General features: G+C 37.0%; 1 pseudogene; it reads left to right on the top strand.

Moving 5' to 3' along the window:
* The window catches only part of LOC116879624, a 36883-nt pseudogene extending 16643 nt beyond the window's left edge, over positions 1–20240 (top strand).
* The last annotated feature ends 7297 nt before the right edge of the window (positions 20241–27537 follow it).

Here is a 27537-nt window from a genome sequence, read left to right as displayed (position 1 = left end):
TTGATGTGGTACTCTTTACATTCACATTGAACATGTAGGGAAATTCAGAACTATTAGTTTAGGTTTCCAAAGAGAAGGTGAAATATGTGAATCAATGTGATTTACGTGGTTTGGAATGTGTTTTGGAGAAGATATTTATTCTGTGTCTTTTGTACACCTTAAAACGTTAGACGCCAAATACTCCTCTCCTTTTCTAACCATGTTCACTTTATGCCCATATCTCTCTCTGCAGTATGCAGCATTTCTACTAACATCAAAGCAAGTTCTAAACTCTGATGCATTCTTCAGTCTGGGGATGGAGAGGCAGCTTTCAATAGAACTCTTTTCCCATAGGTTTCATCATAAACATATTTTATTTCAAAGTCAGTCAATATTTAAGGCAAGGAGAGAAAAACTCCCAGAGTAAACTACATCTTAAACTATCTAAACCATGAAAGTGAACACACACAGAATAGATCTATTTAAGTGTTTTGTCAATATCAGCTTTAGTATTGCCACTGGGCTTTATAAAAATTTCAGGACTTAGTTTTGTTTTTTTTTTTTAACAGAAGCTTTGGAGCTAAACTTAAGTTATTGTTATCCATCTGAAAGTGAACGTATTTTTTAAAGTCTGAGTTATCATTTGACAAGCGTTTAAGAGCTATAACTAGCTCTTCCAAGGATGTCCATGCAGATTTTTGCATTCTCCTTTTTGAACTCCCCACAAGATATATCCATTGTATTTTATTGCCGACCAAGATTCTTCCTGAGCTGCCTTAATCATATTTCCTTTGGCATCGAATGACCCTGAAAAGGATATGGGATGAATAAAAAAACATTCATGAGTTTTTACAAAGTAAACCTGTGGGTTTGTTTTAAAAACAAACACTAAATGTTGTTTCAGGAAAGTCTTGCCATTTCAGTAGAAGTTGTAAAGGAAAAATTTTTAACATCACTATCATATATTGGGTTTATAGCGCCCTCTCCAAACATAGCCTTTCTTATTTTATCCTTTTAAGGAAAAAGATGCATGTGTGTGTGTGTGTGTAAATATACACAAATGTTTAAGTGTATGCTTAAAATAATATTCACTTAACAAAAAGAAGCATGAAACACAAACACTGGACAAATGTATATGGATTAAATCACAGTTTAGAAAGATAGTTCCCAAGGTTTTCAAAGCTCTAAAAAAAAAAAAAATCTTAACGTTATGGAAAACAAGATTAGCTCCACACTGTCCCATGAAGTTTCTTAGCAAAGCATAGTGAAATAAGTTACATAAAAAAGGGGAAAGTGTGGAAATGGGTCAGCTTGGGGAAGCCAGGAGGCAATTTTATCACATAGTTAAGTATTCAGTAACTATCAATTAATTTTCCAGAAAATAATATCTTATACAGAAGGCCAACTAAAATACTCATTTACCAGTTCTTATGAACTGGAATGGCCATGAGCTAGATAGAGTTTAGAACTTTTCCTCACACAAAAGGTTTCTTCTGGAATTTTGCATCCTTACTATCTCTTACTAAATCTACATGATAGCACTCGAGTTTTCTCCTCCAAGATATGTTTTCTGATTCTTAGTCCCTTTCTGTCTGTCCCTCTACAACCCAGTATTTACCTTCATCATTGTATTTCTCAACCTATAATTTTTGGTTTAACTCTGTTTTTTCCACTAGGCTACAAGGATGTTGAAAGCATAGGTATGTCTCCTCCATTTTTGTATATCCAGTGCATAAACCAAAGTAGTGACTCATTCAGGGTTTTTGAATGAATGCCAGGAGTAGCAATGTCTGGGAAAGATGAAGCATATAGAAACTACCACTGATCATGTGCTTATCTTGACCTAGCCCTCTACTAGACAGTTAAGTATTTTACTCATTTATTTCTCACATCAACACAGCAAAGTGGTTATTTTACGTATGGATACACTCAAATTTTAAGAGATTGAGTAGCATGATCTGGTCTTCAACAAGAAGCTATAAACTCTGCATTTTAAATCCAACAATTCTCTTTTTTTTTATTTTTTCAGTGTTCCAAGATTCATTGTTTATGCACCACACCCAGTGCTCCATGCAATACATGCCCTCCATAATACCCACCACCAGGCTCACCCAACTTCCTACCCTCAGATTGTTCTTCAGAGTCCATAGTCTCTCATGGTTCAACTCCCTCTCCAATTTCCCTCAACTCCCTTCTCCTCTCCATCTCCCCATGTCCTCTACATTATTTCTTGTGCTCCACAAGTAAGTGAAACCATATGATAATTGACTCTCTCTGCTTGACTTATTTCACTCAGCACTCTTCCAGTCTTCCAGTCCTGTCCATGTTGCTACAAAAGTTGGGTATTCATCCTTTCTGATGGAGGCATAATACTCCATAGTGTATATGGACCACATCTTCCTTATCCATTCGTCTGTTGAAGGGCATCTTGGTTCTTTCCACAGTTTGGTGACCAGGGCCATTGCTGTTATGAACATTGGGGTACAGATGGCCCTTCTTTTCACTACATCTGTATCTTTGGGGTAAATACCCAATAGTGCAATTGCAGGGTCATAGGGAAGCTTCATTTTTAACTTCTGAAGGAATCTCCACACTGTTTTCCAAAGTGGCTGCACCAACTTGCATTCCCACCAACAGTGTAAGAAGGTTCCCCTTTCTCCACATCGTCTCCAACACACATTGTTTCCTGTCTTGCTAATTTTGGCCATTCTAACTGGTATAAGGTGGTATCTCAATGTGGTTTTGATTTGAATCTCCCTGATGGCTAATGATGATGAACATTTTTTCATGTGTCTGTTAGCCATTTGTATGTCTTCTTTGGAGAAGTGTCCGTTCATGTCTTCTGTCCATTTTCTGACATGATTATCTGTTCCTTGAATGTTGAGTTTGAAGAGTTCTTTATAGATCTTGGATATCAGCCTTTTGTCTGTAATGTCATTTGCAAATTTCTTCTCGCATTCTGTGGGTTGCCCTTTGTTTTGTTGACTGTTTCCTTTGCTGTGCAGAAGCTTTTCATCTTGATGAAGTCCCAAAAGTTCATTTTCACTTTTGTTTCCTTTGCCTTTGGAGACATGTCTTGAAAGAAGTTGCAGTGGCCAATGTTGACGAGGTTACTGCCTATGTTCTCCTCTAGCATTTTGATAGATTCCTGCCTCATGTTGAGGTCTTTACCATTTCGAGTTTATCTTTGTGTTTGGTGTAAGAGAATGGTCGAGTTTCATTCTTCTATACATAGCTGACAAATTTTCCCAGCAGCATTCACTGGAGATACTGTCTTTTTTCCACTGTAAATCCAACAATTCTTGATTCCAAAGATCCCTGCTTTCTTCCTGAACCCTACTGCTTACAAGGAATAGACTTGAACTTAGAAAGTAAATTATTCAGGAAAAAAGTAAGGTTCTATGGAGACTGCCCAGAAATAGTTTTACATCCTTAATCTTCATGCTGCTGTTTCTTGTTTACCCCTGTGTCATCAGAGACTACGTTTTTAAATACTTCCCACTTTTTGATGTAGGATAATTTCTTTGACTCAAGCTTAGATCCCTTCTCTTTGAAAGTTTCATCAGAAGTCCATTCTCCTACTAATTTCAAAAGGACTCTGGTGCAGAAGGTTGACTAATCATAGGACTCATTTTATGGTACATTATCAGCATTGGCCCACACAAACCCACACTTGTTTTATTTATCATTCCATTATATTCCCACAGCCCAGGCTCTTCCCCCTCTACCACAGGCAAACATTCTAATGCGTTTAACATGGTTGTGTTAGTATGTGTTTTTTAAAAATGCTTCTTTCTTGTATACACATATTTTTAATTTATATAAATTATGTTTTGTTGTACATCATATTCTTTTTATTTTTTCATAAACACTACAATTAAAAAATACATCTTTATTGGCATGTATATATTTAACACATTGCTCCACAGTCTGCATCAAATTTTCTACCAGAACCACCTGGAGACACTCAGCCTTACCTCCTTCTCCTATTTGTCAAAGCATATGGAAAACAAATAAATGGAAGGCAAATCAATTCAGAGTCACCTAATCTTTCACCAATGGACATTAAAGTAAGGTATATAGAATACGTTAAACTATACTGTTTAAGGTATGTAGGATAAATTAAACTATACTGCTCAGAACATTCACATGTTCATATTCAGGTATTTTGTGGGGTTATTACTTGATATGCAACATATGGGATGAGGTAGAGAAATTAAAAAGAATCTGGGATAATAAAATGATATGAATTAAAGATGGGTTATGGAGTGGCTATTAGAACTAAAATAAAAGAATTTTTTTTTTAATCACTGATGAATAGTAACATTTACTTTAAAGACAAGGAAGTATCATTTAAACAAGTTTTATAGATTCTTCTTTACAATCTCCTTAATTTCATCCTCCTTCAAAAAGTAAGTTTATGGAGCACTAACTTTGAGACAGTCATTTTATTTTTTTTAAAGATTTTATTTATTGATTTGACAGAGAGAGAGATCACAAGTAGGCAGAGCAGCAGGCAGAGAGAGATGGGGAAGCAGGCTCCCCGCTGAACAGAAAGCCCGATATGGGGATCGAACCCAGGACCCTGAGATCATGACCTGAGCCAAAGGCAGAGGTTTAACTCACTGAGCCACCCAGGTGCCCCTCGTTTTAATTTAAACAACCCAACAAATTTGAAGTCATTACCCTAATTTATTAATAAAGAAGCTAAGATATTGAGGAATAGGCAAAAAGATGTTGAGTTAAGGCAAGGCAGGAAAGAAATGATTCAAACCTCGAGTTGGACGAGCACAGGCTTTGGTCAGAAATACTTGGCTCAAATCTCAACCCTGCTACTTAACTATTCTCTGACATTTTGCAAGTTACCTGTACTCTCTGCCTTAGCTCCTTATCTGTACAATGAAGTTATTGATGCCTACCTAAGTAATTGCTGTGGCTATTAGAAATGGAACATGGAGGGGCGCCTGGGTGGCTCAGTGGGTTAAAGCCTCTGCCTTCGGCTCAGGTCATGATCTCAGAGTCCTGGGATCGAGTCCCACATCGGGCTCTCTCCTCAGCAGGGAGCCTGCTTCCTCCTTTCTCTCTGCCTGCCTCTCTGCCTACTTGTGATCTGTCAAATAAATAAATAAAATCTTAAAAAAAAAAAAAAAAGAAAGAAAGAAATGAAACATGGAGAGTATCCAGAACAGTGTCCACCACTAGCTGGTACATATGTATGTAGGCATTTCCTCACTCTCACTAAACTCACACATTTCATGGAAAGTGGCATTAGAACACACGTTTTGGGGGGATAAATTCAGAACTTGTCCCAGGAAAATAGTTCTATCTTTAATTAACCAACATGTGATATACTTCAAAAGCACCTGTGTCTAATCTATTTTGTATCTTTACTTGCCTTGTTCTTCCTTTCCAATACTAACAGACGTCAGTAGTCTTCCTCTACTAGCAGAGCAATCTTCTTTCTTGTCTTTTGCCTGGATCATATTAGTCATTTTCCCAAGAAAGCACCATATTTAAAATCCTTCACAACCTGGACTCCAACTACTTTTCAAATTCAACTGTTTCTATTACCTGGGCTATAGCTTGGGAAAGGTCTGGTCTTTATTCTGCCTTCATTTTTACTAATCAATTGCCTTTCCCCCAAATAGCAATCTCCCTGCTTCTTCATTTCAAATTTTCATCTATCCCTCAAGGCTCCTAAAGTCTTTACTTCCCTGTAACTTGACGTGTGTAGGACATCATTTTTTTCCCTCTTCTAATATGGCATTTATATAGGACTTCAAATTGTAGATATTTTTATTAATTCATTCTCCACAGTTAATTAAAGCTTGTTGAAAACAGGAACTGTCTTACCCGTTTCTTGTCAGCTGTTACACCTCATATGTGAGAAGTTACACAGAGTTGGTGCTTAGCCAATATTCATTGGACATAATTAAATTAAGAGCCTGAAGGTTTTCATTCGTGGGCTGCTGGAACTATGTTTCTGAAACCACTTTAATCTTCCAGGTGACTTCTATAAAATCAAAAGTAACTTTCAAGAAAATGATAAAGAACAACTGATGAATAAAAGAGTTAAACTTTGAGGAAGCAGTGACAGCATTCATTTGCTTCACCAGCCGAGACAGACTCAACAATGCAATCAAGAGCTATTGAAGTGAGCTGGGATCCTTGGTGAAACAACATTGCATAATATCTCACAGTGGCTCTAAGTCACCACAGTGCAGTGGGTTAAAGCATTTTCCACTTGGAATCCAAGGCAACTTAAAAGGGTTATTGATTTTTTCCTCTACTTATAAATGAGACTCACATATTAGGAGTGAGAACTGCAGACACAACATAATGACCTTTCTACTTGGCTTCTTTTTCCTAACATAAACAGAATCACTTTCAGTGGTTAAGAGGATATTAAGCAGTAAATCTTGTAATTATGTGTGTGACGGTCTGTACCTTGAGAGCAAAAGTTAGCAGTCACATTTTTAATTTTTAAAATCTCAGTTCTGTTCACTTAGCATTAGAAATCTCAACATCTAATTGTGCGTTGCTCTCCCTGCATTGGTGTTGAAAAGCCCTATGTTTGTTCACGCCTCAGCACTAATACACAAGTTCAGGTTGAAACAATCAGTTTATTGAAGACATAAGACCTTGCATGACCTTGTTCTAGATGTAAGATTTAAAATAAACTTATTGATTCCTGCCATGTTATCTTAAGAGAAAGATTCTAAAATATGAAACAGTGGGGGAGCCCTTATTAAAGCTGTCCCAAAACAAGAGCTAAGAGGTTGATAGCTATTAAAATCAGATTTGTTTTATACCTGTTGGATTTTGCTGTCATAATTTAATTAGGAACTTTCTGAAAACAAGTTGAGCTTGATGGGTATCCCTTTTTTTTTTTAATTTTATTTTTTATAAACATATATTTTTTTCCCCAGGGGTACAGGTCTGTGAATCGCCAGGTTTACACACTTTACAGCACTCACCATAGGGTTTCCCTTTTTTTGATCTAGTTCCTTTCTCAGAGATTTCACTCTTTGGGGGTGACATATTTAAATCATTTCCATTTTGTTTCAGGAGGTTCGTTCTTTGTTTGGGTTTTTTGTTGTTTTTGTTGTTGTTTTCTTTCTTGGGTATTCCGTGAAATCTATTATTCCCTATAACACCAAAATGGCAACACACTCGTGTGTGGCTGGCCATCCACACCTACTCGCTACATGTGATCCCAGACATTTTCATGATTTTAAAGGTCCTAGGTAGATACTTAATCTATCTAAACATAGTCCCCACTCCCCAATATACACATACACTGCCTGTTCTTAAGTCTACAATTCTCCCCTTGAAGGGAGAATTCAGCTCAGCTTGTTCAGCAACAAATATGTGTTTCCCAGATTAATAACAGCCATTCTATTAAACACCAGAGTGACAAAGGTAACAATGTTCTGCAATTTAACCAGCACTAATTGTGCACCAAGCACAGTGCTGCGTGTTTTATATCTATACATTCTCTCGTTTCATCCTTTCAACATCACAATGCAGTAAGTTTTATAACCCTCATTTTCCATAGGAAGAAAGTGAGGTTCACAGAGTTAAGTACTTAGCTGAGGTCACAGAGCTAATCAGTGCCAAAATGAACAAACTTTTCTGATTCCAAAGGTTGGGGTCTTACCTGAATAAGAAAGTCCTCTGGGTGATTGAGAGGGAGAAAATGGAAGTAATTCTTAAGAGTTTGGGAAAAAAGCTTTCCATTTTGGCAAGGATTCCATTTTTTAAGATAAGAAAACAGGTTCAGAGAATGTTTTTAACTTTCTAAGCTTATAAACCTAATGTGTCAGTTATCCATTTGTAATGTCCCTGCCACACATATGCGCCTCACTGCCTGCTCGTCATAAAAATAGACACTGTGTGTTAGTTTGCAAGGGTTGCCGTAACACAGTACCACAAACTGGGTTAAACCACAGAAATTTATTTTCTATTTATTTATTTATTTTATTTTATTTTATTATTTTTTTTAATTTATTTGACAGAGATCACAGGTAGGCAGAGAGGCAGGCAGAGAGAGAGTAAGGAAAGCAGGCTCCTTGTTGAGCAGAGAGCCCAATGTGGGGCTCAATCCCAGGACCCTGGGATCATGACCTGAGCCGAAAGCAGAGGCTTTAACCCACTGAGCCACCCAGGGGCCCCTATTTTCTATTTATTTATTTTCTCATAATTCTGGAGGCTAGGAGTCTGAGATTGGGTCTCCACAGAGTGGGTTTCATTCTAAGGTCTCTCTCCTTGGCTTGTAGATGGTCATCTTCTCCCATTGCCTTCAAGTCTTCCTTTGTACATGTCTGTATCCTAGCCTTCTCTTCTCAAAAGAACACCAGAAATGGTGGATTAGGGCCCATCCTAATGACTCATTTAACCTTAAAGATCTATTTAAAGACCCTATCTTTTTGGGGCACCTGGATGGCTCAGTGGGTTAAAGCCTCTGCCTTCCTCTCCAGTTGTGATCCCAGGGTCCTGGGATCCGGCCCCGCATTGGGTTCTCTGCTCAGTGGGGAGCCTGCTTCCCCCTCTCTCTCTGCCTACCTCTCTGCCTACTTATGATCACTGTCTGTCAAATAAAAAAATCTTAAAAAAAAAAAAAAAAGGACCCTGTCTTCAAACACAATAGATTCTGAGGGACTAAGGATTAGAATGTCAAAAGATGAATTTGGGAAAGCACAACTCCACTCATAGCTCCCTGTACATATGCCTTCTTTGCAGTCTGTATGGTATGAAACTATTTCAGTAAGAGGTGTTGATGGCATACTGCAAGGGAGGGGTTTCTTCTCCCAGTTCTCATGGGCTCCTCCAAACTGGCTCCTGGAGCATATGCCTCACAGCTTCTGCGGTACCAGACTCCTGCAGCATGTGCTGCTTTTACAGCACATGCTGCCACCAGCACCCACCAGGCAACAACGTGTGGCAATTCCTGAAGGACAGCTTCTTCTCTGGGGGCTTGTTAGTGAGGAGTCATGGGTATGAAGCTGCTGTGAACAGTTTCTCCATCATCCTCTCAGATGGCTTCCCAGCAGAATGCTGCTAACCCAGTGCTTCTGGGGGGGAAGGTCATTGAAAAGAAGTGACTGCCAGGTGACCCTTGAGCTGGACCTGGGCAATCAGAGGCTCCTCATCCCCCTTCCTGTTGTTGGAATAGGTGTTCTACTTGCCTTTTCTACTCTCAGAGGCTGTTCCAAGGACATACAATTATGTGGTATTGAGGACATCTGCATGATATATATGATTGAACCCAGTTAAGGCCTCTTTATAAGCTTTTAATATTTGGCAGGGAAGTGCAGGGAGCTATTGGTCTTGCTGCCACTCAAGACAAGTCACCTATTTTTTTTTTTAATCAAAACTGCCACCTACCAACCTGGAGTGACCTGCGTCTTTCTTCAGTCTGTCCTTGCCCAGTGGTAGAGGGGCCAGTTTCAGATTACACTAGGGAGGCCCCAACAACTTCCCCATAAAAGGCTCTGCCAGGCATTCCCAAAGAGCAGCTTCACAGAGGCTTCTAAGGTGTAGCATATCCTCAGGGTGGGTTCCCACAGCACCCTACAGAATGGCTTCCTAGCAAACACTGAGGACATGGAATCCATCCAGAACACTCCTAGATAGCCCTGCAGCCTCAGCCAACATCTGCTGGCTGGTAAGCCATGGCTGTACTATCTCCAATGAAGCTGGGATCTCAGTCCTGGGGTAGGATGGTCTTCTAGATGTTTTCCTTCCTTGGGTATTCTTTCTTATCCTTATGGACATGGCTGCTTCCTATACATGCGATTAATCTACTCTTTTTATTATTTTACGTAGTCAATTTCCTGTTATTTCAATTCCTGTGAATGATTCTTTTTATTAATTGTCAAATCATTTTGTGGTTTCTGACTCCTGGTTATACCCGAACTGATAAAACTGGTAAGTGGTAAACCCAGTACTCAGATAATCCTACAAGAAAGAAAAATGCATAGGTGCTCTAAAAATTGGCAAGGAATCTGTAAAACTGTCATTCTTTTCATAGGATAAGATCATCTATCTAGAACATCTCATTATGTCCCCAATAAACATAGAAAATTTAGAGCAAAAATAACAATCTATTCTTACAACAACAAATTTGTAAAGAATTTAAGAAGTAACCTATCATAGAACACATAAAATCACCTCATAAGAATTTTAAATAAAAGATAAAAAATATGACATCAATATGTGGAGAAATATATGTTTATTAATGTTCTTAATAAGCATTGTAAGGAATCCAATACTCCATGATTTAAATTCAATAAAATTCCATATGGAATCTCAGAAGAATTTTAGGGGAATTTGGAAAAATTATATTGAAATAAAAAATAATGATTGGCAAATTGTTTAATCATCTTTGAAAACTAAAACAAGGACATATTTAAAAATATACTGATAACTAAAATCCAAAGCAATTAAAATAATATGATATTGTAGAACAGATAAGCAGACCACTAAAAATAGAATACAGCTGTCAGAAATAAAACTATGTATGTATAAGAAACTGATACATGGTAAAAGTAAACCACAAAGCAAGAATAGAATACATTTTTATGTAGATAACTGCAGGAGAGCTGGCACACTCAAAGGAGAAAAAAAAAAACTAAACTCGTGCCTTATACTATGAACAAAGAAAAATTCAGAAGAATTATTGAGCTACATATAAATGATAAATTTATAGACCCAATAGATGAAAATGTAGTAGAACACCTTTGTGACCTATGGCTGAGGAAAGACTTCAAGAAGCACAAATGATAAAGAAAGCATGATTTGACTGTATTGAAATTTAAATTTTATGTTCAAAAAAGGCCATTATAGATGAAGTTAAATAAACAGAATATAGACTGGGGAAAATATTTGCAATATCTATAACTGGCAATGGGTTAATAGCTGAAATATACCCAGAACTCCTGAAAAACAAACAAAAATGATTTTAAAAAACCCAAAAGAATTATAGACAAGGGATATAAACAGGCAATTCATAAAAGGAGATGTCCAAGCATATTACAAGATGCTCCAAATCACTAATAAACATTAAAATTAAAATAAAAGAACATTAACATGCCACTTTGTATCTATCAAAATGGCAACAATTAGAAACCTAATTAACACTCTGGTAATACCAAGTACCTCAAGGATATGAGAAAATGGGAACTTTTATGCACAACAGGTGGGAATATAAAATGACAATTATTGTCAAAAGCAATCTGGGTTTTTCTTATTAATTATGTTTTCAAACTATGATACAATGATTCCATTCTTAGCTAAATATAAAAATTGTTGTACAAGTCTATTAAGAGGACATATACAAATATTTTCACCTAGAAATTGTTTGCATCAATAGGAAATTAGAGCTAAACTAATTGTTTATTCCTAAGGATATCACTAATCAAATTATGGCAGATGTATACTTGAAAACATCATGCAACAGGTAGAAGCAACACATTCAGCAACACACAGAGATCTTAAAATTATAGACTTGAATGAAATATAGTAAAAACTGAATGATATTGTACATATACCATTTATTAAAATTTAAAAAACATTATCAGAATATATATGAAACTTGTTAGCAGCAATGGCCTCAGTTGTCAAACTGTGGAGAGAACCAAGAAGCCCTTCAGTGGACAAATGGATAAAGAAGATATGGTCCATATATACAATGGAGTATTATGCCTCCATCAGAAAGAATGAATATCCAACTTTTGTATCAACATGGATGGGACTGGAAGCGATTATGCTGAGTGAAATAAGTCAAGCAGAGAGAGTCAATTATCGTATGGTTTCACTTACCTCTGGAGCATAAGGAATAATAACATGGAGGACATTGGGAGATGGAGAGGAAAAGTGAGTTGAGGGAAATCGGAAGGGGAGACAAACCATGAAAGACTGTGGATTCTGAGAGACAAACTGAGCATTTAGGAGGAGGGGGGTTAGGGGGGTGAGCCTGGAGGTGGGTGTTGTGGAAGGAACATATTGCATGGAGCACTGGGTGTGGTGCACAATGAATTTTGGATCACTGGGAAAAAAAATAAAATTGAAAAAAAAAAGAATATATATGAAACTTGTGAAAATGAATGCCTTTAAAATACTATAATCAAACAGTATGGTACCAGCATAAAGACAAATAAACCATTGGAATCAAATAGAGAGTCCAGAAATAAACATCTATATATGTAATCAAATGATCTTCGACAAAGATTCCAAGACCACTCAATAGGAAAGGACAGTCAACAAATGGTATTGGGTAAATTGAATATCCATATGCAGAAGAATGAAGTCAAACCTTTATTTTATACTGTACACAAAAATTAACTCAAAATAGATTAAAGACTTAAACACAAGACCTAAAAATATAACTCCTAAAATGAATTTTTAAAAAAAGGAAAGAAAACTTTCATGACATTGGATTTGACAATGGTTTTGCAACAAAAGCAAAAATAGACAACTAAGACTATATACAACTTAAAAATTCATACACCAGAAGACACTACTAACAGAGTAAAAAAGCAATCTATGGAATGGGAGAAATTATTTGGAAATCATATATCTGATAAGGAGTTAATCTATATAATATATAAAGAAGTCCTACAACTCAACAACAAAAAAAATCAAATAACCCAGTTTAAATATGGGAAAAGGATGTTTCTCCAAAGATGGTATACAAATGGCCAACAAGCACATGGAAAGATGTTTAATATCATTGATAATTAGAGAAATGCAAATGAAAACCGCAATGAGATAACACCTCACATCTATTAGGATGGCTACTAGTTAGATAGATAGATAGATAGATAGATAGATAGATAGATAGATAGATGATAGAAAGAAACTATCAACTGTTGGGGACATGGAGAAGTTGGAACCCTTTGTACTACTGATGGGATTGTAAAACAGTGCAACTGCTACAGAAAATAGTATGGAGATTTGACAAAAGTAAAAACAAAACTACCATATACCAGCAATCCCACTTCTGGGTATATATTCAAAAATAAATAAATCAGGGTATCAAAGAGGTATTTGCATAACTATGTTCACAGCAGCACTATTCAAAATAACTAAGAAGAAAAAGCAATCCAAATGTCCAGCAATGGGTGAATGGACAAACAAAATGCAGTATATACATGTGATGGGATATTATTCAGGCTTTGAATGGAAGAAAATCCTGTCACATGCTACAACATGGGTAAGACTTAAAGATATTATGTTAAGTTAAATAAGCCAGTCACAAAACACAAAAACTGTATGATTCCACTTATATAAGGTACCTAAGGTAATCGTAATCAAATTCATAGGGGGAAAAAAAAACAAAACAGAAAGTAGAACAGTAGTTACCAGGAGGTAGAGAAAGGGGCATAGGGAAGTTATAATTTAATGAGTATCAAGTTTCAAATTTGCAAGATGAAAGTCCTGGAGATCCATTACACAACCATGTGGCTATACTTAACACTACTAAACTGTACATTTAAAAAACGGTCATGATTTTGTGGGGGTGCCTGGGTGGCTCAGTTGGTTGAGCACCTGACTCTTGGTTTTGGCTCAGGTCATGATCTCAGGATACTGGGATGGAGCCCTGCATCCAGCAGCAGTGGTGGGCTCTGGGCTCAATGGGGAGTCTGCTGGGGGGGTCTCTCTCTTCCTCTGCCCCTCCCATCACACACATATGATCTCATGTGTTCTTGCTCTCTCTCTCAAATAAATAAATCTTTTTAAAAAATGGTCACAATGGTAAATTTTATGTTCTGTTTTTTACTATGATAAAAAGGGAGGGCAGAGCACAGAAACACAATGAAAGAAAGACATGAATACTAAAAAAGCAGTTCCTTGCACAAATAATGATGAATGGTTATAAGCTTAGAATGTGACTACTTTCTCTACAAAAATTTCCCGAAAAAAATGTAATGAAATAAGATAAAATAAAAACAAAGGCTACAGGACTGAATATGATCGCCTAGAGAGAGATTTTTAACTAGAGGGAAGAATGTTGACCACAATGAGAAATGGAGTAGGGAAGGAATAGCCACCAGAGGGACTGACAAGAAATGAAAAAAAAAAAAAAAAAAAGTAGACGGAAAATTGTGGATGTATGACATAGACTCCTAAGGAACAAGAGTTAGCAAAACTATAGCCTGTGAGTTAAATCTTTTTCCACTTCCTGCCTCCAAACTTTCACCCAACTTGTTTTTGCACAACCCCAAAGCTAAGAATAGTTTTCATGCTATAAGAACAAAGTTGAACAGCTGTAACATGAGACTGTATTTTAGGCAAAGCCTAAAATATTTATTATCTGTCCCTTTACAGAAAAAGTTGATGATCCCACAAAAAAAGAATGATTTTAAGAAAGGAACTGGTGAGCTATATCAAATGCTAGTGTGAGACAGGATAAAATGAGGACAAAAATATGACCACTGTTTATCTTGGATCCTATGTCTATTGAATGTGAGTGTTATTTCACTAAATTGCAGGTATATAAAAATATAACCTCTTTCTCCCTAAAACTGAATTTTACCAGCTCTTGAGCTACTATTCTCAAACTCAAGACATAATCAGTCACATTTCCATTGTGTCTTGCAGAGATTCTTTTGAGAAAATATTCAATCTATATTAGAATCCTCAGATTCTCCCCACCTAGGGGTGATTTAAGCTGCAAACAGATCACTTATCATTCTAAAATTGAGGAGAAAGACTACCTGGTCCACAACAATTGTTTCTCCTCCACTGATATCCACCAAGATACATACTCTTCACAGAACTTTGGAAAAGAATGTTCCGGACCACAAAAGGATTTGTCTGATACTAGTAACTATTCCATACATCCTAACACTAGCCATTAATATCATCTGATCAACTCTTCTTCTGATTCTATTCCTACTACCAACTTTCTAATTATCTTCGGTTTGCATGTGATTTGCCTTTCAAGAGAGTATACCAACTACTGAACTCTGATCTCTCTTCCAATTTTTATTATAAATTTTAAAATTAACATTTTTACATTTTCATTTATATGACTTTAGCCAGTTAAGCCCAAGTACCCTCTAATTTTTACATGTATTGACTCTCATATTTCTAAGATAGACCCTCACCTGAACTGCAATGGCTACATGGAAATTCTACCACTTTAGAAACATACAGCTGTCTCATCGCTTACCTTCAAAATGTAACAAACAGAATAACATATATTTGTTCCATTGTAATATAAAGAAGTTAGAGGCAGAAGATATATCTAAGCAAAGTAAATATATTAAGACTAATTTCCTTGTCATGTACTCTGAACATAGGTAAAATGGCATTGTACAACACGGTTAAGAGTAATGCAACTATTATGTTTAAAAAAAAAAAAAACCCTCATTGGGGCACCTGGATGGCTCAGTCAGTTAAGCATTGACTCTTGGTTTTGGCTCAGGTCATGATCTCAGGGTTGTGAGATCAAGCCCCACATCATGCTTTGAGCTGAGCATGGAGTCTGCTTGAGATTCTCCCTCTCCCTCCGGTCTGCTGCCCCCAATTGCACTCTCTCTTTCTCTCTAAACAACAAAAAATTATTACATGTATTTGTATTTTTTAATTGGCCATTATAGAAGAAGACATCTAGAAATCTGGTGACCTAATGAGACATATTTCACTTTTTTTGTCACTCTTAGTATTGAAAAATGACAAAAACAATATATTTCCAAAAGGATAACTGTTTTACTTGAATATATTGTCCATGTTGCATTAATGTTTAAATAATGTAAACAGGGAAACATTATCATACCCTCTATGAAATATCATTTAGTCTCCTTTAATCAATTTATTTTATTAAAAAAAGAAAAATTATTTTTGTAATTCCAACCTCCATCGCCTCCTTTTCTTCTTAATTCCCATGACATCTTCAAGGGCATGTTTTCAGTAAGGCCTTCCACACATTAACTTTATTTTAATTTTTGTGAAATTTTAAAACATGTATATAAATAATATCAGGCATGCTTTTGTTATTTCTATATTTTGAAGCCTACAAATGTAGTTCAAAATGACAAACTGCCAGAGACTTCAGGGAAAATGGATAACATACATTGAGTTGTTTTTCATCAGTCATATTGACATGATGTACATATGCTCAGAAAGACATAGCAGCATCCTGCTAAATAAATCTAGGAAAAAGTGGTAAAAGTTTAATAAAACAGTTAATTAAAATACTTTTTCACCTATTCAAAGACTGATTAGGGGCCCCCAGGGTGGCTCAGTTTGTTAAGGCCAACTCTTGGTTTTGGCTCAGGTCATGATCTCAGGATCATAAGATCAAGCCCCAGATCAGGTTCTGTGCTTAGTGGGGAGTCTGCTTGAAGACTCCGCTCCTTTCCCCACTCATTACCTCTCTCTCAAATAAATAAATATTTAACAAAAATAAAGAAAAAAAATGACACTTATTGCCTCCAGAGATGTTAGTATAGTACCTGAAGAAAGAAATATGAACATTTTGTTTAGTGAGTGGTGAAGACCAGACCAGGGTTGCATTCTGCTTATGTGACCTATGAGATAATCTGAAATAATACAAAGATAATACAAAGATAATACAAATATAAATAATACAAAGATAATAAATTCACATCTGTTATACTTTCATATAAGAAAATATAATTTTTATGCTCAGGAAATTTTGGAATTTGGAATAAAATTTGGAATAAAAATATTAAATTTCATAATTTAAGCAAATCTATACACTTTATCTTTCTCCTCTTTGTCAATAAGTCTACATGTATCAGCAAACTTAAAGGAGTGCTGAGAAATAAGAAAAAGATGAAAGCTATACAAAGAAAAAAACTGTCTCCTGTCTAATTTTGAGGAAAAAGTATTCACCTCAAAGGTCAAATGTAGTAGTGGGAGACAGTATTATTTTAGAATTTGCTGGATAAGCTAGGGGTATTGCATAAGGATATTTACATCATAGGACCAATAAAACTCATGTTCTCAGATTCAGTCAGCAATTAGCCTTGCAAATTTGAAGTACAAGCTTAGGGTGAACAAAAACACATATACAAGGGGCACTCAGTGTGTGGCTCAGTGGGTTAAGCCTCTGCCTTCGGCTCAGGTCATGATCTCAGGGTCCTGGGATCAAGCCCTACATCGGGCTCTCTGCTTCCCCCTCTCTCTGCCTGCCTCTCTGCCTACTTCTGATCTCTCTCTGTGTAAGGTAAATAAATAAAATCTTAAAACAAAAATACATACACAAAAGTTATGCCACACCATGCTAAAGTAAAATTTAATCAACAAATAATGGGTGTCACATGGCTGGAATTTCCTCCACTTAGTTTCCAAACTAATTACTCAAATCTCAAATCTCTTTAAAATGAGAGAGCTAAACACTCCATCTAGATGTGTCATGAACTGCAAACCCATCATGCTGAAAACTGGATTCACTACACATTCATTTAAAAATTATTTTGAGACGATATTATGGTCAAGGCAATATGTCTTTTCCCCTTCCCATTTTCTATTGTCTCATTGAGAAACCACAAATCACAGGACAGCAGACAGGCTAAATACTTCTATTATATATTACTATATATACCAAAGTTAGCTATTTTATCACACACTTCTATATATTCTTTATAATTATGGACATTATTCAGCAAATGATTGCACAAAATAACCTGTTAACATGGCCTGGTGCCTTCAGTCCTTCCCATGTCTTCTTGTTTCAAAAGCTTCCCATAACAGTATGGCACAATTCCACAGGTCTCTGCAGAATCTCTACACTCACTCTCCACTAGTGCTAGGATTTTTATTGACAATAGAACCAAAAAGACATAACTATCACTCAAAAGAGTAGACTTATTTTTTCCCATCATATTAAATTTTTTGTATGGTTGAAGATACACTGGAAAATCATTGCTTTACTAGGGCATATACCTCCATGAATAGTAAGGATATTTTAAAACTTCGGTTTATACCCAATAGTAATAGAATCAAAGATATGTTAATTAATGATTTCAAAGCATAATTTCTAAATAGGGCTCTTTTGTTCATTTCTTACCACTACAACCCCGCTGTTACAACTTCCTGACTCTGAACAAGCACATACACAAATTGCATGAATCATATTTTTTACTGGAACCTGAGAAGATTTTGCTCTATTTAAGGTCTATAATACTTTACATATATAATTACATGATGTCCTCCTTCTCTAGCTTAGTTTTCTAACACTTTACCTCAGGGTAAATTTTAATGGTAAATATTTACAATATCCTGACCAAGATTTTAGAGAAAGAAAACATCAGAAAATGTTAGACCTGTATCTTAGTCTATTCAAACTGCTATAACAAAATACCTTGGACCAGGAAGCTTAGCAACGGACACTTATTTCTCATAGGTTTAGAGTCTGAGGGTCTCAGATTCAGCTGCCAGCAGATGAAATTCCTGGAGAGGGCCCTCTTCCTTGGTTGTGGGTGACCCTACATGGCAGTGACAGCTCTGGTGTCATTTCCTCCTTCACAAGGGCACTAATCCCATCATGGAGGGTTCAGGATAGGAATTTTAGAAGACATAATTCAGCCCACAGCAGTCTGTTTGTAGTATTCACATGACCTTCTTCAAAATCAATTCAATATTATTGGACAATTTTTTAATTGTCATATTTGACAAGGCAAAGTTTATTATAAACCTATTTTTCCCCTTTACAAATCATTTTTCAATAAGAAATTTATAATACTAAGAAATCTATCAACACAGATCAAAATATTGGCAAAAATAATACTCTGAAAATATTTGTTGTGTTTATTTTATAACAAGTGCTCTTTCTTTTAGAAATATATTAAGCAGCAGAGAAATTAATTTTTTATATTATAAATTGTTTTTATCCGTCCCTAATGATAGTATTGCTAACTTGTAACTACTCATGTAAGACATGCTGCCAATAGTAAAAGAGAAATGCCCCAAATAGGAATATTATATTATTCAGAATAAGCTAGGCTAAAGTAGTAAATGCACCCTAAATTTTAGCAGCTTAAGAAAATTTGAGGTAAGGAGTGGGTGAAGGGCTAGGGAGGTGTGCACACTTGCATTTTGCCTGTTCAGAAGGGTAACTGCATGGTTCAGAAGGGACTGACCATCTCAATCTGCTTGGTAAATCCACTGTGCTGACTGCAAGACTTGTGTGTTTATGGACACCACTTTCCAGAGTTTTCTATACAGCTTTCACCAAGGTCTCCTCTCTGTGAAGAATTCCATCACAGAGAATCAATGGCTCTTAACATCCAGCAGGGAATATGCTTAACACCTAGCAACTACCTGGTATCTGGTGTGGAAAAGCTGGTCAAGAACTCAAGGAGGCATTGATAGAAAAATACTTAAATTTGATCAGATGAGAAGATGGCTTATTGGTGGATGGCCTGCTTGGTCTTGGAACATGGTGCTACTATGGCTTAGGAATATATAATGAAATTGGAACCATTGAAAAGGCTATAAATTGGCCTTGGTATGTTAAGGATAGAAATCATTCTAAGAATACGTACTAAGCAGGAAGTGCTGATTTTACAGCTTTGTCCACCATGGAGGTAAAGAGAACTCTTCTTATGAACTTCATGATGAGAGGCTCTTGGACGAAAACCAGTACAACCTTTGCAGCCATAACTGGAGCTGGAATGTGGGTACAATCACTATCATATGACCAGAGCCCAAGACACAAAGCAACTTAATTAGTTAGCATATTCTAATGTGAAGAGTGTCATAGAGGTTCCTCTCACAAATATTGGTGGGGGAGAGCTCTTCTCATCAGAGCTGCATAATACACAGTGGGCATCAGAAGAGGCCCCTCCACTATGGCCACGTGCGCACTCAGTGGAAAATTTCTGAACATGGGAACATCCTTGTGAGCGGGCCTTGGTCTCATCTTCACAACCTCACTAGGATCTATGCTTTGTCCACCTACCACTGTGGCTGGTTCCACTCTATTCTGTGGCAGTTTATGGTAGATTAGTTCTTTTCTGTGTGTTCCTTCTAAATAATAGCAAAAATTAATCAAGCATGCAGAAATAGTACCAATATATAAAGTTCAAAAATATGATCCCATCAATTCAGTGCTGGGAATCTACATGGATATGTTAAATATATTTTTGTGAGTTGCCAGTATTCTAGCAACTGGAAGCAATAGGAAAAGTGAAGTGACTCAGCTTTTGACTCTTCCAAATAAGCAAATACATTCCCAATTTTCATGTTTGGGTAATTCTAAAATGCTTTATGAATATGAAAACTAAGGTTAGTGTTGTGAGAATTTAACATTTATCTATTTTAAAATTTATTTGGTTAAGCGAAAATTGGCAAGCTTGTGTTTACCTGTATATTTTTGAAATGCAAAATATTAACAAGTAATGTCATAAGTGAAGTAGAGGTTTGGTAAAGGGACCAGAGAGAAGTAAAGGTTACCTGTAGTCCTTCTATGAATACTTAGCGTTTGTGTAACTGGTGAGCCAGTATGAAGGATCTCGCTATTTGGAAACAGATCACTGCTGTTCTTGTTTTTTTGTTTTGTTTTGTTTTAAGATTTTATTTATTTATTTGAGAGAGAGAGAGAGATCACAAGTAGGCAGAGCAACAGGCAGAGAGAGAGAGAGACATGGAACCAGGCTCCCTGCTGAACAAAGAGCCCAATACAGAGCTTGATCCCAGGACCCTGAGATCATGACCTGAGCCAAAGGCAGAGGCTTAAACCACTAAACCACCCAGGTGCCCCAGATTGCTGCTGTTTTTATAATCATCTGCTGAACTTATCAAAACCATTGAGCATAAAAGAAAGACAAGAGTGATTCATCCTCCCACTCTTCCTTCTCTGTGCTATCTTTGTAACATAGATGTGGGTCATGTTTGGCTTCTCATTATTTGACACTATTAGGACAGTCCAGAATGTTAATCATACAAAGAATTCCCGATATATAACACACACATATATATATAGTGTGTGTGTGTGTGTGTGTGTGCGCGCGCGTGTGTGTATTTGAATGTAAATTTTACTTTTAAATCTTTTAGAACAAACTATCCTTAAAACTCTTATCAGAACTGAATACTTAAAGCATGAAAATAGTTGCATTTTTAACTCTACATTGCATTTTTAACTCTATGTTCATAATTACTGATTTTTACATATTTACTGAAATGTTTAATAGAATACATGCTTGCCTTTCTTATCTCTTCAAGCTTTGAAGGTTTTATCAGTAAAGCCTGTTGGTGGCTTACACTTGAGATTATGAAAGCAGTTTTTCCTCCTAAGACTTAGTTTCCTGGGTTCGCTCTCAGACTAAGCACTAAAAAAGGAAGGCAAAACGGATCATTCTTCATGAATTGTATCAATAAAAAATGTAGCAGGCAAAATACTTCATTAGAGTTTCCCCTAGCAGAATTTTCCTTCTCTCCTGCATATACCATTAGATTGTGTTTATATTTTCTAATAAAGATACCATATCCAACAAAAGAACTGAGAGTGGAGTAGCATTTGTTTATTTATTGCATCATAATCTGTCATGATCAATTTGTGTTTAGAGGGCCCACAGAGGCAAATTAAATAGGGATATGATGTTACCAACTCCTCTCTCCATAGTCCTTTAAATCTTTCATGGTGGCACTAAACTGGGCAGTTCCTCTGGGGTTGTACTGCTGCTTCTGAATTTCTGTTTTTGCTGGCAATGAGGAAGCAGACCACGGGGCATCCCATGAGGCTTCCTACAATAATGGCCTCTTATTTCACAGGTCAGGAAATGAATTTTCAAGTTCCACTGGTCACAAAACATACACCCAATGGCTAGGGAAGTACTCTCAGAGTAGATACATGGACCATGGGTTTCATCATAAAACTGACTTGGATCAGTGTTCCTGGACTCCATAAGCCCCAACCTTATCCAGAAGACCATAATGGCATTCTGGGTCATCTGGTAACCATGTAACCTCAGATCTTTATCCAAACTCTGCTCACAGTCTAGGTGTTTCTTTTCCCCAGAATTGTTACCTTGGTAAATAAACAGCTACCTAGGAAAAACCTGAATTTCTCTCACAAACTATGTGTTGATGTTGCAAAGGTATTTCTCAGTAGAATCTGACCTCTTTTCAAGCAGTGGGTACTGGGTGTGTGAACTTATATCTGAAAACTGAGTGACGCACTATAATTTTTCCAACACAGGGTCTAACTTCAGACTTTTGCTTGTCAGATATTGTATTTCTGTTTTTGTCACTGTTGTTGTTACTATAACCCAGATAGTACTATATTGGGTTAATTGTCTATCATGTACTGTGGGCACCATAATCTATTAGCTATGCCAGGAAATCACTGTGGAACAAAACACCCTGATTGTTTTCCTCTAGCATTCAGAGTCTTTGTCAGCACAAAAAATCTGGGAAAATCTGGATATTCAATACTCTCAATTCTGTGGCCATTTTCAGTAATTACATCTAATTTGTCTCTGCAAGTTATGTGCTTCAAGCTGGTGTCTAGCCTCAATGATTCCCTTTATTCTCTTGATTCTAGGGAACCCAGTCTCATGGCATCCTCTTGTACTCCTCACACCAACCTACAGATAGTAACTACCACGGAGATCCTCCAAGATGCTGGTATATTTCTTATTGTACATTTCTTATTGTCTCAGTAAAGTGAATGTCCTCCGGGACCTCCCAGGAAACAGTTCTCTGGTTCCAGGGTTCTCTGGTCTGATAGAATAAAACCATTCAGATATTCTCATTTTCCTGAGCTTTCTAGCCCCTTCCTTACTCCCATGTTAAAGCAATCCCAGTACCTCCATGTTATTGCTGTGGATCATTGTTATTTCCAAACTATGAGGAGCCATATCAGGGATATATCTAAACAGGTTAGACTTACCAAAACATTAAAACATGACCCCATGACAATAGGTTTTTCCCAACCCAGGCTTATAGTTTATACCTTGAATTCTAATATCCACAAGATCCTACATACTTTCCTCTGGTTCCTGACAGCATATGTTAGCCAAATCTTATGATTCTTCTTGTTTTTAAACTGTCCCCTCCCATAGAAAGAACTTTTCTTTTCTTTTTTTTTAATATTTTTTGAAGATTTGATTGATTGATTGATTGATTTCAGAGAAAGACAGAGAGAGAAAGCATGCACATGAGTGGGGGGAGGAACATAGGGAGAGAGGAGAGAAAGAGAGAATCTCTGGCAGACTCTGTGCTGAGCATGGAACCCAACACAGGGCCCAATCCCACAACCCTGAGATCATGACCTCAGCTGAAATCAAGAGTTGGACACTTAACCAACTGAGCCATCCAGTGTCCCAAGAATTTTGTTTTCTAGCTCAAAACATGTTAAACTCTCGTCATAATGTAGGGTGAAGGAAATGGGAATTGGCAAGAGAAGTTATAGACTACCAAGCATCGTGTTTTAAGTTACTGGGCTTGGTTGAGGTTTTCACAGGTTCTCCAAACAAGAATAGCCTTTTCTCTAGTATGCAGATTCTTTGCTAGTACAGTGAATTTAGGGAAATCTGGCCACATTTGCCAGCTCACATTCTCCAACCTAAGTCTCAGGCTTATAGTTCCTTTTATGAAGATCTTGTCTCTGACACAGGAAAATGTTAAGTCTGCACATCCTTTATTGGTCTGCTACATTTATAATTAGATGATGGACCTCATTTCCAGAATAATATTCTTTGAAGATATAGGTGAAAATGTCCTCCGAAGCTGCCAATATAGTACCTCTGATTTTGATACTATACCTTGAATTAATCATTACCTAAAATGAACCAGTCATTTTCTTTTCTCAGTGCATTGAAAGCAGTTTACTATAGGCAGACAACTCTGCAATCCTTAAAATTTTCATTATCCCTTTCCATTCAAATGCAATAGTTATGGTATAACCCAACACCTTCTCTTCCTTCATACCTTCATTTACCTTCTTCACGGGAGTGTAATGATTATTTGTAAGTGTCAACATGACTGGGTCATGATGCCTAGATATGTGGTCAAACATTCTTCTAGATATTTCTATGAGAGTGTTTTTGGATGAAATTAACATTTAAATTGATGGACCTTGAATAACAACAGTTGCCCCACATAGTGTCTGTGAGCCTCAACCAATAAGAGCAAAAGACTGGCCTCTCAAAAGCAAAAAGAAGTTCCATCAGCAGACAGCCTTTGGACTTGAACTGCAACCCTAGACCTTCCTAGCTCTCTAGCCTGACAACCTTTGGCCTAAACTTCTTGGATCCTCAGTATGCCAACCCACCCTGCACGTTTTGAACTGGACCATTTCAGTGATGTCAGAAAGAATAGGAGACCCCTTAGTTTTAGATTCCCACTGCCTCCACCAACAGAAACATTGATTGGTTAGGCAACTATCCATGAATGAGAATATCTTTGTGAAAATTATAAAACTCAGGGCAAGGTTACAACACACCAGTATAGTAAAAATAAATCAGAAACCACATTAAAATGGGTAAAAGGAATATTTTATCCATATCACCTATCCCTTAAGTCACCATGGCACACCAACTAGTAACAAATAAAAGGAACAGGACTTCTAGATGCTAGCAGGTGTGTATTTTGGCACTAGTCCCTTGACCTCCACCAGTGGCTTTACAAGCCTGTGTAACTGCTGACCCACTAAGTCTTTACCAGTTTTCCCAACCAGAAAATCAAGATCAAGATCTTGATTTTGATCTTGAGCTCCGCCAACCACCCCGCCCAATGAAAGAAGCTATCTGAAGTCTCTGTACTACTAGAGAGCCCTGCCAGTAGCCCTGCAACTAAGAAGCCCCCTCAACTAGCCCTGTCCAATCACAAAGCCCTGTTATTGACCTCAAGACCACATAACCCTGCTTATTGGCTCTGTCAACCATGCAGTCCCTAAAGAGCCTGGCCCATCTACAAAAGCTTTACCTGACCCAGGGGCGCTGCCTATCAGCCCTGCCAAGGAGCCTCATCAGTAGCCTTGCCCCACTTTGGAACCCCACCAGTATGACTGTGGAGCACTGCTTCTGATCCTACCCAACTGACAAAACCCCATCAATAGCTTCACTACACTGTGGATCTCTGCCAATGGCTTTGCCTAGCTGCAAATCATCTCTATACAGCCCCTCCTGACTGTGGGGCCCCAACAGCAGGTGTGCCTGACCATGTAACACTGATGCTTGGTCTCTTCTGACCATGGACTCTGGCAACAGATCCTGCACAACTTTGGAATCCAGCAGCAGGTCCTATTTACCTGCCCATGCCCCCCACCAATAAGAGATTCCAGGTGACTACAGATACCACAACTAGCTCATCTAGAATCCTACACCAGGTGATTGGTGAATTCCAGCCTATAAAGCCAGCCTATAAAGACCAGAAATAGTGACCATATCTTCAAAAGTACAGATATCGATACAAGGATCATGAATAATCAGGGAAACACGACACCACCAAAGGTAACTAATAAAGCTTCAGTCATTAACCTTAAATGGATGGTGATATATAAACTACTTAACATCAAAAAGAAGCTCTGTGAACTACAAGAGAACATAGATAGACAACTAAATGAAATCAGGAATGCAATACATGAACAAAATGAGGAGATCGACAAATAAACAGAAGCCATAAAAACAAAGAGAAATTCTAGAACTGAAGAATACAGTGATTGAACTGAGAAATTCATTATAGAGCTACACAACATTGAACTCAATCACATAGAAAAAAGAATTAGTGAACTCTAAGTCATTTGAAATTATCTGGTTAGAGGAACAAAAAGAAAGGATGAAAAAGAATGATAATAGTCTGCAAAATCTATAAGATATCATCAAAAGAAACAATATATACATTATGGGAGTCCATGGAAGTGGTAGAAGAGGACAGAAGGACTTTTCAAAGAAATAATGGCTAAAAACTCCCAAATGTGTAGAGGGAAATGGACAACCAGATTCAAAAAGCCCAAAACTTTTCAAATAGGTTGAGCCTGAAGAGGTCTATGCCAAAATACATTATAATTATATTATCAAAAAATCAAAGATAAAGAGAAAATTCTGAAAACAAGAAAAGTGACTCATTACATTCAAGAGAATCCCCATGAGACTATTAGCAGATCTCTCAGGAGAAATCTTGCAGACAAGGAAAGAGTAAGATGATATGTTTAAAGAACTGAAGGGGAAAAAAATACCAACCAAGAATACTATACACAGCAAAACTGTCCTTCAGAAATGAAGGAGAGATAAAGATCTTCCCAGATAAACAAAAACTGAGGGAATTTTCCAGCACTAGACCTACCTTCCAAAAAGCAATATTGCCAGCCCACATAATCATATGAGCCAATTCCTCAAAATAAATCTCTATATGCATACCTACATCCTATTTATTATTTCTTTGGGGAATCCTGACCAATACAGATGAAACTACTTTTATGGTACTACAGGACAGAAGATATCTCCATCCTCTTAAGACCAGGAATGGAATTATTATTAGCTTTTTAACAGCAAATGATCTCACTCTAAAATCCTGTCCAGAGTGTGTGCTTTTAAAGGCCACTCCCAGAACCAGTTGTATTAGCAGGGGTTCTCCACAAATCACAGTGTGGGAAAGAGGTGTGTGCACAAATAATTTATTTGTGAAGTAAGCTCAGGAAGTAGGAGTTAAGTACAGTGGTTGTGAAAGAGGAGAGTAGGTAAAGTTGAACAATGGATTTGGCTACTTCAAGCAACTTACTGTTGTTTCTTGCCAGACCATCTGACAAGTCTTATGAAATGAGTCATTGAGGCACTGACTCCCAACCCCTGTTGGCTAAAGAGTGGTCCTATGGGATTAGAATACCCACACATCCATGTTCCATACACGTCAGTGCTGGATGGGTTCTCTGCAGCATCAGTAAGCTTTGGCACAGGAAGGCAGAATTAAGCACATGGCTGAAATAAAATGCTCTCAGGTTATATCTGCATGAGGTTAGTGGAAACCTGCACAAGAATGGATTGCCAGAGCAGTGGCTGGAGTCAAATGCAGAGCTGAGATGTTTTAAAGTATTATATACAAAATAAGTCTATACAGATTATAAACTTCCAGAGACCTAAAAAAGAATCAACTAAAAATGTCTTAAAATGGGAACATGTACTAAGAGGTAGAATAGGAATAAAGAGGAAGAATTTCTTCTGAGACCTCACAGAATCCTTTACTCTCTCAGAAAAAAATACATTTATTCTACTTTATTGTAATTATTGTCTTGTTTGTATCTCTCACTAGATTGTGAATGCTGATCTCCTTTGGGATAGAGATGTGTGATCTTAATGTGTGTAGCACAGAGCAAAATGTTAACATTGAAAGCAGGATTAGTTAATTATTTTTATGGCTGAGTAGCATTCCATTGTGTGGAGATATATTTATATATATAAATATATATGTATTTATATATATCTTCTTTATCCGTTCATTAGTCACTGGACACTTGGGCTGTTTCCACAATTTGGCTATTGTAGATAATGCTGCTATGTTCATGTATTCCTATGAATTAGTATTTTAGTATTTAGTATTAGCATGTATTCCTATGAATTAGTATTCTTTGGGTAAATATCTAGT

This window comes from Lontra canadensis, unplaced genomic scaffold (genome assembly GCF_010015895.1).
Source record: "Lontra canadensis isolate GAN:19392208 unplaced genomic scaffold, GSC_riverotter_1.0 scaffold62, whole genome shotgun sequence".
In the NCBI taxonomy this organism is placed as follows: Eukaryota; Metazoa; Chordata; class Mammalia; order Carnivora; family Mustelidae; genus Lontra; species Lontra canadensis.
The sequence above is the reverse complement of the archived record's forward strand: the minus strand, read 5'-3'. Positions and strand labels throughout refer to the sequence as shown.